This window comes from Gossypium hirsutum, chromosome D05, assembly GCF_007990345.1.
Source record: "Gossypium hirsutum isolate 1008001.06 chromosome D05, Gossypium_hirsutum_v2.1, whole genome shotgun sequence".
NCBI lineage: Eukaryota > Viridiplantae > Streptophyta > Magnoliopsida > Malvales > Malvaceae > Gossypium > Gossypium hirsutum.
The window spans coordinates 48,905,520-48,911,027 of NC_053441.1; the positions used below are offsets into that span (position 1 = coordinate 48,905,520).

Below are 5,508 nucleotides of genomic sequence, written 5' to 3' on the forward strand. Positions count from 1 at the left end.
TTGATTTATTGATTAAGCTCAAGGAGTTAAAGGAGGAGAATCGAGCAAAGGCAAAGAAAAGATCATCGAGTAGCCGAGTTGGAACCATCTTACCCAACACAAGTAAGTCATTAAGCATATCTTTGGTATTGATTTAAAGGATCGTAATACCTATACCATTGTGTTTAATGAGATGAAATGTATACAAATGTATATGTAAGTAGAGATGAAATTTGTCGAATGTAAAAAGGAAGTGAAGCCTATTGAGTGGTTGGTTTTCGGCACTAAGTGTGCGGGCAATAAGTGTTCACGGTCATGAGATTGGCACTAAGTGTGCGGGTTTAAATTGTACAGCACTAAGTGTGCGAGTTTAAAGTACATGGCACTAAGTGTGCGTGGTTGATTATTAAGCACTATGTGTGCGAACCCAATATATATTTTCTATAAATTATTTACATTAAGGGTGCGACCTTACCGAGTCGATTTTGGACAGCGGGAAAGGTAAGTGTGCGAACTTGAAATGCATGGCACTAAGTGTGTAAGTTTAAAGTGCATGGCACTAAGGACATGTTTGGTTCAGTGTATTAGGTAATCCATTACTGACCAATTACGCGGCTATTACATTACGCCCCTAATCCGGCGTTTGGTTCGCTGTAATAGGTATTACGCGCGTAATACAATCCCCACCTAATCCCCAAATTCCCTGCTTTTCTAATCCCTTCCCAAATCGAGTAATAGGTATTACGTCCGGCTTCCCTCCCCAACTCTCTGTTTTACCCTCCCTCCCTACCCGACCCTCTCCTCTTCTGTCCTCATAATTTCTCCTCCCATTTCCCACTGCTTTCGTTGATGATTCTGTCCTCATCGTTTCTTCTCTCAGTCTCGGCGTTTGGTTTTTGAGGTATGAATAAACTTTTTAATTTCTTGAAGCATTTTACATGAATCTTTTCGTAATAATAGTTTCAGCCATTTTTTGAATGAGTTGGGTTTTTCCCAGAATTTTCCCTTTGCTTGTTTCTTCTAGTTCTATTTCTTCGTTTTTGTTTTTGGTGCTAAATACTCGCTTGAATATCGAGTTAACTCTTTTTCTTTCTTCTAGTTCTATTTCTTCGTTTTGCTTGTTTCATTTTTTGGTGCTAGTTCCAGAACGTTTTGCTTGTTATACTAATCGATCCCAAGGATCGGGTGGAAGCGAGGGGAAATAAATTTATGCTAAGTGATGCATATTGATGGTGTGAATGTAGTTCACACTTGTAAAGCAAAGCAGTAAAGCCGATAAGATCACTGCTTGCTGATCTGCATGGATTCTTTTTTACTTTGCAAAGGTTTTTTAGATTGAAACATATGCTTTGCTTGCACAGTGTGATCAAATAATGCAGATGATTGAAAAAAGTTGCACAATTCCTAGTTTTCTTCTTTAAACAAGGATTTGTACTTTCTGCTTCTTTTTCTTCATAAAGAGCAATTCTGCCTTACTTGTTAAAACATTCAATAATATTTCAAGTGTGCGCATCTTACTTGAATTGGTACTTTAAACATTTGTCTAGGTATAAGCTCCTTCAGCTTTTGAGTCAAAGCCCTCCCAACAAAATATGCCTACAAAATGTTAGCTGATATTCGATTAAACTGCTTATTCAACATACAAAATATGAAATTCATAGAAAGGGGCCGAAATTCAGATAGGAGTTGCACTATTTTAATATCACAACTGTTAAAACCAGAAATTAAGAATGCAAGCAAACATATATCAATACTAGCAAAACATTCTCAAATAATAACATACTAAAGCATTATACAAATTAGGTTGGAAGAAAATTCAAGAAAACAATCTGGACCATGGTTGTTAATATGCTTTTAGCCTGTAAGATTTGAATGACAGTTTTAGACAAAGACCAGACCAATAGAAATGTATACAACCATTGACACATTAAGTTTTACTTAGGTTAGCAATTTACTTGTATAATTTATTTGTATTCACAAAATGCTCATTATTACTTACATTACAATCTCACCTGATATACATATATTGAGACACTCCTGAATTACTCTAGACTCAGATAGGCTGTATGAACACCATAGGCTGAAAATATATGGGGTAAATTCTATACAACTCCTATTTCAACCATTCCCACATAGCACCTTATGATTTTTTCTTTTCCAATTAAAACCTTGTAGTTAAGTTTCAGTTACATAGAGGATTAGCATGCCAATTTTATCTAATAAAATTATGAAAAGAACCTTAGTGTGAATAGATGACTTCTGAGTTGAGGGTATTTTTATAATTTAGCTGATAAATTTAGTGGCATAACTCCCTGAGTTTATAGAATTTAAATACAGGATGATAATTGTAACCCAAAGGAAAAAAAAAAGAACCACATGGTGCCACGAGGTAAAAGTTGAAACCACAGACATAAATGGAATATAACCTTTTACTCAAAGAATACCAGTAAATATTTGTAACAATTCAAATAAAAAAAGAGGAGCACTAGACAGCTGACTATGCCAACCAATTCTACTTGTATTTTTTAATTTTTAGTAACTACTTGTTAAAACATTTAAGCTGACTATGCCACCACATTTAGCACAAGTCTCGGCTGTTCGGGAGGCTTTATTATGGTTAAACCCTGCCCATATGTGAAGGATTTGATTTGTGTTGAGATCAATTCTCAACACGTTTTCAATGCCGTATATATATAACCTCTAAAAATACTACTAGCTGCATTGGTATTCATGGAGATCAGCTAGTGTTTTTGACTGTATATATATAACCTCTAAAAATACTACTAGCTGCATACATATCAGACAAAAGAAAAAACCTCCATTAATACAAGCTCTTGTTTTTTTTCCTAGTTCTTTCTATCTGATTTATCTTGTTTCTGGTCCTTCATGTGTTTAACATCCTTAGCATGTGTTGTGTTTTCGAGATTCTTTTGATATTACAATGATTACTCTTTAACAGTTTATTTGTTGTTTAGTTGAATATATTTTGCGGAATCACCCATTTCCTTTGTTTTTATCTTGTTTTCATAATGTTTGCTGTAATATTCATTTTGAATCATATATATTCAAAGCTGCCAAGTTGGTATATTTAATAATCTAAAGGAATGGTTACTAAAAGAGAGGCTGCTTTGGTAAAGTATATGATCAATTTTATAAACTGATTATTTTTGTAACATCGATTTCCCTTTATTGGTTACAGGTTCTTTGTTCCAACACTTCTACATCGCAGTCGTCCCCGATTTGCTCATTACAGGTTAGTTTTCCATTGGTATTCATGGTTGCGAAGGATTTAGGATAGTAGGGTATGTAGTTTTGGGTGTTTAGCTTGCTGCTTTGTTTTATATGTTAGGCAACACGATAGTGAATTACTTTTGTTGTTCATTGGAGAAGCTTTCACATCTGCTTAGGTTGCCTCCAACTATTGTTGGGGTTTCACTCCTTCCACTGAGAAATGGGGCACCAGATGTGTTTGCCAATATAGCTGCATTTTTGGGGACAAATACATGTGAAGTGGGTCTTAATAGTGTGTTGGGTGGTGCAATTTTTGTTAGTTGTGTTGTTGCAGGGACTGTCTCCCTTTGTGTAGTAGAGAAGAGGATCCAGATTGATAAACGATGCTTTATTAGAGAACCGGAGTAGGGGGAAGGATGGTAGGGAGAGAGAAAGAATCAGAGTAGGGGAAGAGGGTTAGTAAAGCAACGATGTGAAGGGGGAAGGGAAATCATAAGAGTAGGAGGAGGGATGGTAAGGAAAAGGGAGAGGGATGGGAAATGGGGATGGAAAATGAAAATCTGTAACGGAATCTACTTTGATGGGAGTTCCAGCAGAAAAGTGCAGTTGATGGAATCTACTTTGAAGAGAATGATGAGGTCTCTCTCTGATTTTTTCATCTCCATGAACTTCAATCTCTCTCTCTCTATATATGTATATAAACAACATCATCCCTCACCATTCCTGCTTTTAACTTGTGCAGTATGCTCCTGTGGTTGAGATGTTGGATGAGCCGAGCGGTAGCGAACCCACATCTTAGATAGTTACATCATGTCTTATTATTTTTTGTTAATACATTAACGGCTGTGAGGGTAGTTTTCAACTTTGGAAATAGCAAGTCTGTGGTATATCAGCCTATAGGATCAGAGGTAAACAACACTTGAAATTAATTCCATGTATAAATCAATTATCTAAACTACAATGAACTTCCAATCTTGTCTCAAAATTGTGTGATCATGGACTGGGACATATGCTTAATTTAAGCCCTGAAATGCAGTGTTCGATAGATACAGCTATTTTTTACTTGATGTTCTTTTGTTCCATTCTGTTTATCCTGCTTTGGTTAGAGAACTAGACAAGGGGTGATGCATTTATGATGAACTCCTTTCTCAAAATAAAAAATTGTCTAAAATTCAGTACAATATTCAGAAGATAATAGTAATGGTTATTGAATTTATGTTTATTAAAAATTAATCAATAATTGAGTTGAAGTAAACCGGTGAAATGCTTACAAATAAATATTCTTTTAAGTTTGGATTCAATCTTTAAAATTGCATATAAAAATACCAAAAGATGAGAACACCGTTATATAAATATTTAATTATTTTATTAAAATAATTAACTTAGAAACAAATATTATATTTTTGTTCATGTAAATAATTCTTAAATTTGAATCTAGATAATTATTTTAAATTTTATTAAATCATATATTTTAATTAAAATATATTTAATATTAATTATTTCAAATTATATTTTATAGTATCATATATTATGATTTTAGTAAATTCATATAAGAATATTGATTATTAGAATTTTATTAAATTATATATTTTAATTAAAATATATTTAATAATTATTATTTTAATTTATATTTTACAGTATCATATATTATGATTTGAGTAAATTCATATAAAAATATTAATTATTAAGAATTTTATTAAATTATATATTTTAATTAAAATATATTTAATAATAATTATGTTTAAATATGAGTAAATTATTTATTATTGATATTAATAATCTTATTAAAATTTAAATAAAATAATTTACCAAAACAAATTTCTGCTAATTATTAAGAATTTTATTAAATTATATATTTTAATTAAAATATATTAAATAATAATTATGTTTAAATATGATTAAATTATTTATTTTTGATAATAAATAATCTTATTAAAATTTAAATAACAATAACAATAATCATTTACCAAAACAAATTTATGCTAAGGGTATTCTGGTCATTTTAGTTTTCTCCATTATGCTATTACACCTCTATTACATTCAACCAAACACAGTTTTACTATTATGCCTCTATTCCATTACATTCAACCAAACAGTTGATTTGCTATTACACATCTATTCCATTACACCTCTAATCCAATACACCTCTAATCCAATACACCTCTAATCCAATACAGCGAACCAAACGTGCGAACCCAATATATATTTTCTATAAATTATTTACATGAAGGGTGCGACTTTACCGAGTCTATTTTGGACAGCGGAAAAGGTAAGTACCTTGAGTTCATGGCTAATAGG

The 5,508-nt window shown here is 32.2% G+C and overlaps 1 long non-coding RNA gene across 1 annotated transcript; it reads left to right on the forward strand.

Moving 5' to 3' along the window:
- The first annotated feature begins 544 nt into the window (after positions 1 to 544).
- Positions 545 to 4,272, forward strand: LOC121217356 (uncharacterized). The gene is made up of 4 exons (XR_005913447.1): positions 545 to 880; positions 3,179 to 3,232; positions 3,531 to 3,848; positions 3,953 to 4,272. It is a non-coding gene; the product is annotated as an uncharacterized lncRNA (long non-coding RNA).
- The last annotated feature ends 1,236 nt before the right edge of the window (positions 4,273 to 5,508 follow it).